Source organism: Silene latifolia, chromosome 10 (genome assembly GCF_048544455.1).
Source record: "Silene latifolia isolate original U9 population chromosome 10, ASM4854445v1, whole genome shotgun sequence".
In the NCBI taxonomy this organism is placed as follows: Eukaryota; Viridiplantae; Streptophyta; class Magnoliopsida; order Caryophyllales; family Caryophyllaceae; genus Silene; species Silene latifolia.
This window is the reverse complement of record NC_133535.1, coordinates 55,187,349-55,203,622: the sequence shown is the minus strand read 5'-3', so window position 1 is coordinate 55,203,622 and position 16,274 is coordinate 55,187,349.

Sequence of the window (16,274 nt, the reverse complement as noted above, 5' to 3'; positions counted from 1 at the left end):
TATTGTTATTACTATTATTAATTATTATTATTATTTCGTCTCAAGCCCAACTCGTTAAATACAATAAAATATTATTATTATTATTATTATTATTATTATATAATTATTAAATACGGAGTATTAAAATCTTCCCCCCTTAAAATAAACTTCGTCCCCGAAGTTTCATCTCACCCTTCCCTTTCCGACTATTCCCTCAAATCTCATGTGCACACTCTTCCCAAAGTTCGGTGTTCATCTCTCATTAGTTTTTCACAACTCTCACTACGTCCTCACATTCCGTACTTCCTTTTTCCTAAACTTGAATTGTTACATCCACTCCCCCTAAAAGAGAACTTCGTCCCGAAGTTCAACTATCAACCTTAAAATACGGTCTCATACACTCATTACTAAGTTCCATAAATGACCATGTTCCAGGTTCAACACTCTCTCCTACTTATTGCAAATCCATAAATAAATCGAATATGCTCCTAATGCCATTGATATAACCCTACTCTACGAGCCTCCCAAATGTCAAGGTACAAGGTCCAGCCTACGGTTCGAAACCCTAATCCCATAACAACTCCCAACTTAATTGGTTCTAAGTCTACGCATCAATATCGGGGTATAACTCGATTATTATTAAACACATATATATCACGTCTAATCTCATACATGCACCTGTATTCAAATCAATCATGAACATGCGGACTCTATGAAACAACCAAATGATGCAATGCCACTTGTCATGGAACTCAACCATTCTCAACACTCTCAATTTTACGGATACCATGCCATGCATATACCGTGTCAAATCCACCACTACTACAAAAAAACATTATAAACATCACTCAATGGACATCAGAGTTTTGAAAAACCTGATGTCCATAAAATTCAATACGCATCAGTTTTCTTAAAACACTGATGTCTTTTAAATTCAACTTTCATACACATCAGACATTACAACACCCGATGTTAATTCATTTCACATAAACGATTTAAAAATATCACCAACCAATCTTCCAGCACCTCATTATCATACTCTCAACCCTATCTGTTTTTGATTTTCCCCAACTTTCATCCTTTTCTCCTTCTCAACTCTAACACATTGGACAACTCGCCACGGCCGCCGACGACCACCATTTTTGCCTGCTTCACACCATCGCTGCCATTGGCTGCGGACCATCGTTCTCCAAAGCTTACGACCAAGCCACTGCTGCTTACCTTCAATTCGATCTAGGCTTTACACCGCAACTTGCCTACCGCTAGTCCCTCTACCAGAGTCGACCACGGTATAATCAAACTCTAGTTACTTCAATCCTCAATATTTTTGCTTGATTTGATTAGGGTTACGTTTATTTATAATTTAGGGTTACCTTAATTCGAAAATTTGCAAACTTGTGTTCTCTAATTTGAAAATTGGGGTCATTTGGGTATTCTTTTATGTTGCATAATAAATATCGTATTTTGTTGATGCTGAAGTAGTTTATCTAATGCTTGATTTTATTTTCGTTTTTTTTAATTGTAAAGCAAGCTAATAAACATACCGAATCTTCAATTCTGTTCGTTAACCAAAATGTTATTAATGTTAATTGGGTGCCTTGCTTCATTATAATAACATTAGGATTAGTTATTGTTAATTTTTGTTATGAGTATTTTGGTTTAGAATGGTGACATTGAATGATAAAAAACAGGCATTATGAATGTTTGTCTGCCCCAACTAACATTTCGCTTAGTATTGACATGTATAGATGATGTTATTTATTAACTATAGTTCTAGCGCAATCTTCCTTGTTATTGTCAATGTTCAGTTGTTACCTGTGTTAATACTCGAAAACGCTGACTGAAATGTTAAAGGTAAGGGAACTAATGAGAGAAATCAATGTTTATTTTAGTTTTCATAGTGAATAAGTTTTTCTTTCACTCCAATACTTTTTATTCTTTGTCTTTAATATATATTTTGTGTGGCATCAGAGAAACAAGCACTATAACAAATCATCACTTACGCCGCGAATTATGCCACGGGAACTCATAATTCGTGGCTAAATTTTGCTTACCCACGGGAAAAACTTATTCATTATTTTGGAAAAAAATTTATGCCACGGGATAACTTTTCCCGTGGCAAAAAGTCACTTCCGCCACGAATTAGGCTACACCCGTGGCAAATAATCATTTTAGCCACGGCCTATGTCACACCCGTGGCGAAATTTTATTTAGTCACGAATTGTTCCATGACAAATATTATTTTAGCCACGAACAACAAACACCCGTGGCGAGTATCTTTTCCGACTTAAATCTGAATGAAATTTAATTAAATATAATAATATGAAAACACATTTGAATATAAAAATTTAGAAACACTTTGATTAATTTAATTAATATTTTTTATTGTTTTATTTAATTTAATAAGAAATTTTAAAATTTTATAAACTTATATGCAAGCAAAGAAAAGTTTATCGTCTAATTTTTTGATTTTTTACAGATCACATTTATGTTTTGTAGGTTTTTCAAAATATTGATAATTTAAAATTTTTTTTTTTTAATATATACTCTATTTATTAAAGTCGTGAATTTCTTTTACTTTTTTAAATTAAACTTTATAATCTTGAATAACAATCTTAAATGATCGTATCACATTTAAAGATATAGCAAATCAAATTGAATAAAAAAGTTATTTACCATCTATCTTTGAAAATCCAAAATTAATATATTGTTAAACTATTTCATTCAAAATTTTATTTCCAACTTTATTTATAGGATATTTATAGAAAAAATTTGAATTTGATATAAAATTTACGGAAATTTCCCATGGTACCCTCGAATTTTGCCAGATTACGCATGGTACCCCTTATTTTAAGTTTCTACTTATGTTGCCCTTGTGTTTACCTTTTTCATTCCCAGAATACTCTTTGGGGAAATTTCGTCATAACGTCTTTACTCCTATAAGTAATTTGATGAGTAATTGTGCATGTTATGTTGTTATTGTTATATTATTTAGGTACTAAATGTTAGTTTATTAGACAAAATAAGGATTTAGGTATTATTAGATGATGAATTGATAGTGTATTAGATAACAAAAAAAGGCGTCACAAGGCATATGAGTAGCGGCGTCATGACGGAAGTTTGTCAAAGGGTATTCTGAGACTGAAAAACGTAAATAAAGAGGTAGCATATGTAAAAACTTTAAAAAAAGGGTACCATATGTAATCTGTCAAAAGTCGAGGGTACCGTGAAAAAATTACGTAAAATTTAACTTGCTGAGAAAAAAAAATTGAATTTTTTTCCATTGAAAATGAGCGCATCACACGGAAAAATATATATAAATTATAATAATTTAAAGTCACATGTGCAAATAATGTGAAAATTTTAAGAAAAAAAACGATAAATCATAACAAAGAGAAATCCGTTTAGGAAAATAAGCGATTCTTTTGTACAATAATTTTTTTCGTGGTTTTTGGGTAAAAAAGTGACTATTTTTTGGTTAATAGTGATCACTTTGGGGAAAAAAGACATTTAATTATAAAAAGCGGTAAATATTTTACCAAAAAATGGTCTCATTTTTCATATCGCAGGTACAACGGTTATACAATAGAATTTGCGAAGAAAAAAATACGAAAAAATGAGTACATGAGAAATGAAAATAAGTATGTCGATAAACAAAGAAATAAAAATATGTTAGGGAAACACAATTAATTTTACTTTTTGGAGAAAATGGTTTACTGACTTGGGCAAAAAAAATGATGTCAAAATCATTAATCAGGAGGTTAATGTCGTAAATTTAATTGTTTCGGCCAAAATAATGTTTTTCCCGCAAAAATTGTAAAACATTTAACATTTATGTAATTAAATAGTACTAAAGGTAAGATTTGAAAGAAAAAAATAAACTTAAAAGGATTCAAAGTGCTAATTATATCAACAAAGGTAACATTCAATTTCAATTTGGCACACATCAAAATAACTCTGCGGTTAAGCGTGCTCAGGTGAGAGTAGTGTTGGGATGGGTGACCTCCTGGGAAGCCTCTCCGATGCTCACAAATGCATGACTCGTGAAACGAAATAACGTTCAAATGAATCAAGTTAACTAGCGAAACAATTACCTAGATTGTCACGGTTCCATATATGATAAAATACACATTGTGAAAAATAAAAAAATTATTTTAAGTTTTATTTATTTAATTTTCATATATATTGTTTGCCACGGGAATTATTTTTTCGCCACGGGAAATTTCTTTGGCCACGGGAGTTATTAGCCACGAGAGAATCCGTGGCCAAAAATTCAATAATAGCCACGTTCTTGTTTTTCCCGTGGCTATCCCTTTGCCACAGCCACTTGCGCCACGGAAGGTATTCCCGTGGCAAAATGATTTAGCCACGGAAATTTAGTACTTGCGCCACGAATTTAGCCGTGGCCCAAGTGCTCATTTGTAGTAGTGAAGTGTAGGATGGACCTTGTGTTGGAGAGTCTTAAAAGTGTGGCAGAACAGATAGGATACTGATGATGCAGGCTTGTTGCCTGACACTCATTCAACAGCCTGTTCAGGCATGGACAAAAAAAGAATGAGCAGATTTGAAAGGATGTGAGCTGAGAATGTGCAGATGAGGGTGAGTATGTAGCAGGCATTGCATTGTATTGATTAAGTCTGATAGTTGATGATTGCAGGCCTGTTGCAGCGTCTTTTCATTCAGATTTTCTTTAGCTTTGTACAACTTTTGATTATTGATTTGTAATATATCTTACATTTTAGTATTTTACCAAAACAAAAGAAATTCAATTTGCTATTATAGCTATTTAGTGGTTTGTTTTGCATAAGATTTTAGCTTAAGATCTTGCATCTTTCAGAGTTTTTGTCGTTGATGCAGGTTCCTAAAGGTTTTGTGCTGGTGTTCGTGCTATGTTGTGCTGTGCTCGCTGACTGTTAGTTGTTGTGCGCTTCCGGCTGGTGTTATGCTGATAGTCATTGGAAATTGTTATTGTCTGATGCTGCAAGCTGCTGCTGCCTGTTGCCATTAGCTGTTGTCGCTGTTGTGGACAACGGTGCCTACGGGGGTCGCTCGGGAACAAGCGTTTGCATTTGTGGAGTCGCCACCAATTTTTAAGGATAATTGGAACTGTTCGAATACCTCGTGTCATGCCAAGACACAAAGTAATGACATGAACACTAAGAACTCGTTACCCTTAGCATTCTATGTCTAGAATGACTCTCGTGGATGCCAATGAACATGGATGTTCACAGAGATATGGAGTAACGAATGAGGGTACGTATTAGGAAGTCCTTTTACTGAACACCTAATCCCGCCCGCCTTGATAGCGGCCTCTACTAATGATTTGGGAAATCGTCTGTACTTGATATGTTGTCAATTATATGCATGCAATGCAACAAACAACGTTTAACATGTGAGAATTAGCTAAGTCGGTTAACACATAATTAGACAAACAATTACGTCGAATTAGGGTTTAGATTAATTACATGTGAGAACAAGTAAATAAATCATCCAATACCATAAAATAATTACAATAAATGAAATTACAATAAATTACAATGAATTACAATGGGTTTAGTCGATTTACGTCAAAAATACAATTAAAACGGATGATTTGAGAAAGAGAAAGGAAAAATAAATTAGGTTTGAAAAATAAAAAGATTAGGAGCGATAATACGAATAATAGTCGATTAATATGTAAACTAAACGAATTACGTCAAGGCAAGAACGGAAGTTCAGAGATAGAACTCAATCCGAAACAGGCGCAGCAATGCTGCATCTCTTGGAAGAGGCGCAGTGGTCACTGCGTCTGTTCCTGAGGTGAGCTCTGGCTATGAAGCCGGAACTACGAATTGTTAATGTTCGTTGGTGATTTTAACGATTGATTACGGATATTTGACTCAAGTGAAGGTAATTTAACATATTATTTACATGTGAATTGGGTCGTAAAAGCGATAAACATGAATTAAAACGAATTAAAACTAACTAAAACAAATTAGGATTACAAATCAATTAAGGTTATTTAACGAATTAGACAAATGCGATAAACTAACGGAAGCATATACAAAAGTCGAATTCCAGATACCTGATATGAACAAATCGAATCTCCAAAACTCGGGTTTGATTTAATGACGAAACCCTGCAAATATTGATTATAAGGGATTTAGGTCGGGATTAAAGTGATATTTATTAATTAGTAGTGAAATAGAACTCGTATTAGAATTATTAGGCATAAAATAAAAGAAGAAAACGAGAAAAGGCGGAACCAACAACGAACAAAGGAAGAAGAAGAAAAACAGGAACTGCGGCAACCTTAGGAAGAGGCGCAACAGATGCTGTGATTCTTCGAAGTGGCGCAACAGTTGCTGCGTTTCTTCTCGACGTCTGCCTGCCGTTGATTCGTAAAAATAGTTTAACAAAAGGGTTTTAGAAATCGGTTTTAAGTGAACTTTTAACGTAAATCTTACATTAATTAGTACAAAAATAAAATACAATAATAAAAGATGGAATTTACACCCTCAGACTTACATGTTTGACGAAACGAGATTAACTAAGTTAACGTTTAGTGATTGCTCGACTCGAATGTATGAAGAAAGTGCCCTCGTTAGAGGATTTAGATTAAATTGATTGATTAATTGAGGTGGAGTTGGTCAAATTGGTCGGTCATGCAACGTGATTGGTACTCAGAAGGATCCGAGCTTACGTGGTCAATTTGATCAAGCACGTAGACGTCAATAAGCTTAGAGCACGGTCTTAGAATGCAAAGGGAGAAGAGAAGGGCGGACACTCGCGTGAAAAATATGTGAGGCCGAAGCATCTATTTATACTAAACAAATGGAGGAATTAGAGTTAAGGTAAAACTTTGGAAACAAATCTCGAAAAGATTTGAAAATATGCAGAAAAGAGCTGGGGAAGAGGCGCAGCAGCTGCTGCGATCCTTCGAAGAGGCGCAGCAGTTGCCGCATCCTTTCCCCGGAGGTTTCCTCTTGCGGAAGAAAGATTTTCCACGTTTCTTTTATGGAATTGCGGTAGATCTCGACTTCCTTATTCTTTATCATAAAATTTCGGGATATATTTTGCCAAAAGATTAACAATTGATTTTATGGAATAAATATCTGGAACATTCTAGAACATTCCGACTCGGCATTTTAAAACGGTTATTAGAAAATGAAGCGGTTTTCGACCCGGACTCCAAATGAACTCTAATTACTGTCAAAACGACCGTATCGGCGCATAGATGACAACCAAGGGGTAGACACAAGTATTTGAGCTATCACTTGACGATAAACTTACGAACTGTCATAAATCGTTCCGCGTACCAAGCATGCGGCCCAATCATCACCGGGTGTTTGGCGGGAGGTGTAGAAATGAGGTATCTACAGAGCCCCCACTTTGACTGAGGCTTGGACAAGGCGAAAGTCAAAGTATAGCCATCAGGTCAATCGAAGATTACAACATGACGACTATGGCGACGCGAGGCGGCTCAAGGGGTCTGAGCCAAGGACCTGTCGTCGGGAATATTTTAGAGTCTGTTGACTATCGGGGAGGGTCGTTTAAAGTCTATTAGACTACGTGAGGAAGCTCGCCAGCCATAAGAAGAAACCATACCTGAGACTCCTGGGCGAAACGAGACTGAAGACGCTTCGACTAAACTCTTTGATCTGAAGACAGCTTGAGGTCTTAAGGCAAGAGGGTCACAGGAATTCTGAAGGTTACTGAAGGATTGTCTGAAACAAATAAATGTTGAGAACAGCAGGACGTCGGTAGAAACTGCTGGGGGAGATCTGCTTGTGTCGGTCTCAAGCGAACTCTTGCTGGGGAATATGGAAGTCTACTCGTTGTTGCGAGCGAAGTCTTGATGAAGTACTGCGACGATTCACAGTCTGCTCGAGGATAAAGTACTGTGACAGTTCACAGTCTGCTCGTATATAAAGCACTGCGACAGTTCACAGTCTAATACGGGTTCGGACAAAGAATAAATGTCAAATGGACCAAATATATGGTATATGGTGTTGGAGAAGAGGCGCACCAAAGATGGGCCCACAAATAACGAACTCATAACGAATTTTTGAAAATTGAATTGAGAGGAAGTGGGGAAGAGGCGCGCAAAGAAGAGTGCGACTCTTGGAAGAGGCGCAGCAGATGCTGCGTCTTTTCCTGAGTTTGTCCCTGTCTAAGTAAAACCTCGACAGAACCCGTGTTATATTCATAATAACAAAACACAAATTCTCTCTAAACTCTCTCAAATTCCAACCAAAATCCGTCAAAATTTGATCAAATCATTCCATTAATCATGACTAATTAAGGTATGTGTCTCATTCTTACTTTAATATTCGTATTTGCTTGATTTTGAGTCGAAAAATTAGGGTTTTTTTTAACCCAATTGTTTCAAAAATTTGGGGCTTTTCCCCCAAATGCATTTGCCTTGTAAAATTGATATTAGAAATGGATAAAAGGCCATGTTAGAAACATAACCATGTATTCTTTTTGAGTTTTCGTCAAATATTGAGAGTTTGAGCGATTTTGAGACGGTTTCTCAGATGTTTCGAAAACTGTTTCAAAAATGGCCTTAAGATTGCCCAATTTTGATGAAATTTGATTTTTAGAATCCTTGGGTAACGGGTAAACTCCCTACCATGTTGGATTTTCGGTTTGTGATGGCTTTTTCAGGACACTTTTCTAGGGCATAATCGCCATTATAGCGTAATGCTGCCGAAATTTTGACTCAAACCCACGGCTAGGCTTAGATTTAGACTTGAATCGACCCAATTTACCCATATGAATGGTCGGGTTTTGAAATAAATGGCCATAGATGGCGAGAAAAGGCCGTTTTCGTGGCTTAAAAGGCTTAAACGCCACCCTTACCGAGGCTTGTCGTCATCTGACGCGGCCTATTTTACTTCGATTTTGCAGGTGACGTTGCTTCTATGTTGGGAAGGGCTCCCATGGATATGGACGTCGACTTTGACCCTTCTCTTACTCTTAAGGAGGTGTTCGAGGAGGAGGTCGTCGAGGTGGTCCCGAGGCGGGCCAACGTAGGACGAGGTGGTCGCCAGCTAGCGGGGCCACCAGAGTGGGCTGAGAAATGGGATGGTCGACATCTCATTTGGGCAGCGGAGAGCCACTTGTCTTACAAGACGGCGAGGAGTTTGGTAGGCTAGACTTGCCATTTCTTTACCAACTTCCTTATTTATTCACATGTATTTTCATTTCTCATTCGCTTTGTGCTAAAGATAGCATTCTCTTGAATCGATACAGGAGGCTGGGAACTTGAGGTCCTTCTCCGGTTACACGATGATGATGGAGGCCTACGAGAGGTTGACGAAGGAGGAGAAGGCCATCATCGAGTTGGGAGCCTTGGTGGGAGCGTGGGGGGTGATTAAGGCAAGGAAGCCTCAGGATAACCTTTGCCTGATTCGAGCCTTCCTTGATCGGTACTGGGACACGACCTCGACCTTTCACATGTCTTTTGGGGAGGTCGGGTCACTCTGGAGGATTACGGCATGATTTCTAGTCTGTCGTACAATGAGGAGGCTGTGGTGTGGCTGTTGACGGCCATGAGGGTGGACTCGGCCGAGGCCAGGAGGCTGATCGGCTGGAACCTGGAAGAGGGTGCTGCCACGGTTCCCGGGTTAGTACCGAGTACTTATGTCAGGGATTACTTCATGGGTAAGACCCTAGCGTTGGTGACGATGGACGGGAGGAGGGTGGCCCCTCCTGCTTGTATTGCGGAGCAAAGGGCTCGTCTGTGGCTTTGGTGGTTCTTGTTTTTGCTTTACCTCGGAGACAAGGGGGAGAGGTTGTCGACGAAGCTTCTTCCGTTCCTTTCCGACTTGAGCGACCTGGATCGGTGGGACTGGGTCACTCCAGGTTTTGCGGTCCTCACTCGCTACAAGAGGGCCATGGTTCGTCCCGAGCTGCTGGAGAAGGGGACTTCTCCGGCTACAGTCGGTCTTGGGCTACTGTTAGAGGTATAATCCTTTGTTTTGCATTATGAAAGATCATTACTTCTTCCCATACTTCTTTTGCTTTTATCGAATCATGAAAGATCATTATCGATCGTCTTGTTTTGCAGGCGTGGGTGTACTCCTACTTTCCGGGCTTCGCGCCCAAGAGGACGAAGCCAGAGCCGAGGACGTACCCAGTGGTGAGGGACTGGGTGGTGTGTCGTAGGATGAGCCAGTGCTCTTCTTACGATGTTTGTCGATGGGGCGTGAATGCCCTGAAGTTGAGTGACGTAAGTGTTCTTCAATCACTTTCCTTTTTATTTGCTTTATTGATTTCAGAAACGATCATAAGAATGACCCCTTCGTTTATTTGTCTTTAGTGGGTGCCTAGACCTTGGTTGGACTACCCTGGTGCTCCAGCCTAGGAGCTCAAGTCGGTTGCTGCTGAGGACGTCCATGGGACTAGTGTGGTACCTGGGCGAACGGTTGACTCGCCAGTGTTCCAGTGATGCTTTCACGGTTCCCATCGATCCTCCTCGGACGATGTTTAGGGAACCCTCTGATGCTGGGAGGGAGGCTGACTTGGCAGGCGTTGGTAGTGACGCTCTTCTCCTTCCTGGTGAGAAGTACTCCTCGTTTGTTCGCCAGAGGCTGGCGTACTGGCCGATCGTGGTAAGTAATTTACTTTTTTCTTTTTTGCATTGATCTGAAAAATTGACGAATGATCGTCGAATAAAGTATTCATTTGCATTTTGTAGGAGATCGATGTGGCAGGCGTCGAGCCCCCAGCGTACCCAGAGACACTTGAGTACACCGACGCTGCAGGGATGACGACGATGTCCGAGCTCCGTGACTTCGGTGGGGAGGTGACAGATGCTGGCCTGGAGGAGTGGCAGAACTTGGTTAGGAGGGTAAGCCCCCAGCTTCGTTTGATTTTTCTTTGCTTTTGTATAAGAATACATTTGTTCATTTTGTTGAAAATCCTTTGTTCATTGTACTACAGGTGGCGCCATCTCAGCATGTGGCGTTGTGGAGGGTGGCCAACCGGCTGCGGGCCACGACCGCTGAGGCACTTGCTGGTGCCCGAGGACGACAGGTATGAACCTCTCATTTTCTTTATTTGAATTTCGTTGTAATTTCTCGCATTTGTTTGAAATGGTTAAAAGAAGTGAGGCATTTCTTTATCACCTGCAGAGGGAGCGAGACTTGGAGCGCGAGCTGGCGTGGTCCCAGGAGGATATAGCTCGCCTGCTGAGGGAGCTGGAGGTCAGGGACGCTGAGATCACCACCCTCGAGGCGACCGTAGCTGAGTTGAGTGGTGACCAGGAGTAGTTGCTTTCCCTTTCGCTTCTTTTGTTGTCAGTTGACTTGTACATACTTTGTACATTTTGGACTCTGTTTTGCATTTTCGGACTTGTTTTGGGCGAAAGCCCCCAGTTGGTTGCACTTTGTTGCACTTTGGTTGTATATATAGAGGCCTGAGTGCCTTTGCTGCTGGGTTGTACGTTGTTCCTGCAGGTTAGCTTAGAAACAGGTTTGGTAGATGACGGCTTACGCTGTCATGCTGCCGAAATTTACACAGAATTTACACGCATAAACATAACATAAACATGGCTTAAATTAGCGCAAAATGAGAAAAATAAAGGGAAAGACCTGAAAATGCGAAAAATTGGCCAGAAATAAGCGAAAATGACAAAAATGCCCGAAAAAATGACCGGACGATAGGGAGGGCTACCCCCTAAAAAACCTAAAAAGAAATGTATAAGTTTGAAATAAAATGTGAAATGAGGAGTGAAATGATTCCCCTAAAAAAGAAAATAAAATGAAACGGGTAACTGTGCTCGTTTGGCGAGAATGTCGACTTTGTCTCGAAAAGCGTGCCCGGGAACTTTAGGAAACATAAAATTTGGTAATTGGACGGAATTAGCAAAGTAATAACCAATAGGAATAGGAAATTATAACCGAAATAAATTAGGAAAGATCTAAAGCGGAAAACCACGGAAATCAGCCTGGGGAAGAGGCGCAGCAGGAGCTGCGACCCGTCGAAGAGGCACAGCAGGTGCTGCGCCACTTCCCCAGCTGGTCAGACCTGACGGAAATTAGGAAACGGCTTTTACTATAAATAGAGACGTCGGGGAGGCTTTTATTCTCATAATTCCTCCATTTTTCTTCCGTCTATTTCATAAAAACTCCCATATATTCTAAAAAAATTCAAAATTATGGATGCCTTCGAAAATCGTCTCAAGGATTGGACGAATGAGTCCACAAGTGTGGAGAAACACGACATGGGTGCCTTTAATTTGGGTTTAATCTTGAGTCTCAAATTAGTGAAGATAATGAAATCTTTCTTTGATGCTTGTCTCGACTATTGGGACCCTATGGTTCACGTGTTCGCCTTCCCTGGAGGCGATATTTGTCCTTTTCCGGAGGAAATAGCTGCTATAGGAGGATGGGACCCAGAAAACGCTCCTGCTATACCTTCTAGCTCTCAGGGGTATAAGGGCAAATTCAGAGACTTGTTGGGACTGACTAAAGCTGAGGCCGATCGTCTTGTGAACTCAAAAGGAGTTCGTATGCTTGACTTCATTGATCCATTTATAAACAGGGAAGACCCTTCGATATCTTATGTCGCGAGACGCAGGGCGTTTGGATTCTGTCTACTTCTCTGTTATGTCCTTCAAGGGCACGTTGACAAAGAGGTGAGAGGGGATCCTCGTTTCTTGAGCATAGTGGAACAAATGGAGCTGCGCAGGAGCCCAGCGTGCCTTTGCTTAGGAGAGATCATCCTGGGGTTGGACAACAGAAAAGCCAACCGCGAGCTTCCTTATTTGGATAGTCCTATTATTCTACAGGTAAGAACCCGCATCCTTTTTTTTGTATGTGGACCAACCGTTTTTTTTCTTCTTCTCTTTTTGTTTTGTTTTGTTTTGTTTTGGTTAGCCATATGGGGATTAATTCCTGTCATACCTTGTAGGTTTGGCTCATGGAGCGATTGCGGCTGATTGAGCCCCCAGTTAATGTTCCAGGATACCATGCTCGGTCGATTGTGATGAGGACCAGGCTCTACATGGTGGACTTTGCTCGGGTTTGCAACTATTGGGAGAACAAGTTGAAAAATGAAGGAGGCCCCTTGATTCAATGGATTGTGCCATGGTGGCATCTTAAGTCAGTCACCGGAGTTTCATCTTTAGACCCGACTCGGTCAGTTCGCATTCCTGGCTTGGAATTTATGGTTTGTATCTTCCCGGAGAGATTGATGAGGCAAGTTGGCCTTAAGCAGAAGATCCCCAAGCTTGACACTGTTCCTCAGACTGCATTGACACATACGATAGAGATTCGTCGAGAGTGGGCCCTCAAGTGGGCTCAAAGGAACATGTGGTTCATACTTTCTCCTGTTGGCTCCTTGTGGGTATCTGATTCATATCTGCAATGGAGGAAGGCTGCTACTCCTGAAGAGCGCGAGAGATTGAGGAAGCACGAGCCTATTGACTACAAGATTCGCGAAGTGGCAAAAGAGAATCACAAATACTTGTCTGAAAAGGAGGAAGAGGCCGGATTTCTAGTCTTTCATCCGAAAAAGAAACCGAAGACTGCGCCTGCCGCAGAGATGGTGGTGGACCGAGATGGTAAGGCGAGACCGCGAGAGAGACCTTTGATGATTAGGTCAGAGATAGCACAAGAGCGCCTTGCTCGTGGCCGAGATAAAAAGTATGACAAAAATGACAAGGGCAAGGGGAAGATGGAATAATAGCCTTAGTCGTAGTATTATTTATTTTTATTTTTATTTTTATTATTATTATTATTATTATTATTATTATTATTATTATTATTATTATTATTATTATTATTATTATTATTATTATTATTATTATTATTATTATTATTATTATTATTATTATTATTATTATTATTATTATTATTATTATTATTATTATTATTATTATTATTATTATTATTATTATTATTATTATTATTATTATTATTATTATTATTATTATTATTATTATTATTATTATTATTATTTGTAATAAACGGCGGGGTTTTTAGAATCCTAGCCTAGTATTTATTTTGTTTTATTATTTATTATTTTTTAGTATTTTATATTATGTGGCGTATTATTATTATTATTTTATGGAACAAAGTGAATAAAAGATTAAATTAGTTAAGAAACTATTGTTATTTTCCTTCATTATTCTTGTCGAATTTCAAATGCAAATGCAAATGTCCTTCTATTTACATTTTAAAATAACGGGTTGTATCCTGTAAAAGGATTGCCTACGTATTCATTAAGAAAATGAAATCAAACCCTTGCACGTAGTTCGAGTAAATGTAAAAGAATAATTGTTCTAAGCAAGAGCTCGTAGTGAACTAGAAAATAAGCATGAGCTTTACTTACTCTTAAGATACAACTCAATTTATTTGATGATATGAGGATGACGAAATGCCAAAATGCAAGAGCATAGTGACATAAGCTTCTCAGCGGACCAAGGGCCATTTTATTTCGTGTCGCATGAGAGGCATGTGGGTGTTACGCGGGGCGGGGGTCTTGTCCTACACTAGGCATAGTATCGTTTCAGTTGATCGAGGTTGGTTGGGTTAACAAATTCATTCCCGTCTAGGTTTGTAATCTTAACCGCACCCCCAGAGAGTATGGACTTGACTAAGAATGGTCAAGCTCAGTTGAGTTTAAATTTTCCACGTGGATCGACAAGTAGTAGAGCTCTGACTGCTTTGAGGACTAAGTCTCCTTCTTTGATGTTTCTGGGCTTAACCCGTTTGTTGAAGGCTCGTTTGATACGTGCCTGATATGTTTGTACATTATGCAATGCGCGTAACCTTCGTTCATACAAGAGGACGAGGTCTTCATATCTGTCCCTTTTCCAATCAGCTTTTGGAATTTGACTTTCGAGCAAAATGCTTAAAGATGGGATCTCTAGCTCAACTGGTTGTACAACTTCCATGCCATATGTTAAGTAGAAAGAAGTAGCCCCAGTGGGTGTCCTAACTGATGTGCGATATCCCCATAATGCGAATGGTATCTTATTGGGCCAATTGCGATAGTTATCTATCATTTTCTTGAGGATAGTGACGGCATTCTTGTTAGCTGCCTCTACCGCGCCATTAGTTTGAGGTCTGTATGGCGAGGAATGGTGGTGTTTGATCTTGTACTTGGCTAGTAATTACTCAGTCTCAGCCTGGAAATGTGATCCATTGTCACTGATGATCTCATGTGGGCAACCATATCGACAGATGATATTGGTTTGTATGAACTTTGCCATGTTCTTAGTTGTGAGACTGGCGTAAGATGTCGCTTCGACCCACTTAGTAAAGTAATAAATAGCTACTAAAATGAAACAGTGACCTCCTGTTCCGGTTGGAGTGATTTTCCCGATGATGACGATTCCCCAAGCAGAAAATGGCCAAGGAGATGTCATGGTGTAGATTAGTGAAGGAGGGACATGTTTTACATTCATGAAGATTTAGCAGTTATGGCAATGCCTGACATACTTGATGCAATCTGACTCCATCGTGGTCCAGTAATATTCCAGACGCGTGATTTTCTTTGCCATCATTGGTCCACTCATGTGAGGACCACATTCTCCATCATGAACTTCTTCCATCACTTTTTGTGCCTGTGAAGGATCAAGGCAGCGCAAAACTACACCAAGAGGTGTTCTTTTGTACAATTCTCCCTGCATGAGAAGGTATTGAGAGGCTAGTAGGTGTGGGATTTATCTGTATGCATCCCTTTAATTTTTAAGGATTATAACGAATTATAATGATGAAACTAGTCATAAAATTAAATTGCATAAACAAAATCGTAAAGAATTAAGAAATAACCTTCGGTCCTAGCAAAAAACGGCCTAAGAACAATATCAAAGTTGATATTCGCCTATCAGTTGCACCCAAGATGATATGAGATATGCCCTTAACTTGTTGCTAGAATCGATCCCCAAATTTCAGTAAAAATTAGGGTTTTTGTTTTTGTGTTTTTTTAGATGAGAAGCAAGAATGGGAAAAAGAATTAGGTTAGAAAATTAACCCCTCTCTCTTCCTCTTAAACCGTGTATGAGGGAAGAGGAATAGTTTTTTTTCCTTCTTATTTTCGGACCACATACCGAAATAATAAGGAGTATAATTTCCTTATTTTCGGTTATTCCAAAAATGTATAAAATGTGTTAAATATTGTCATCTAGTGAGGATCGATCCCATAACCTCTTGATTTGAGTACCCTTACTATTACCACTATGACACATTCATCTTGTTGATTAAGTATAACCGATTACATTTAATTACGAATTAACATATTAATTCGTCCAAGCTTAACATTATATACATTAATTAAATATAACTTATTATATTCAATTT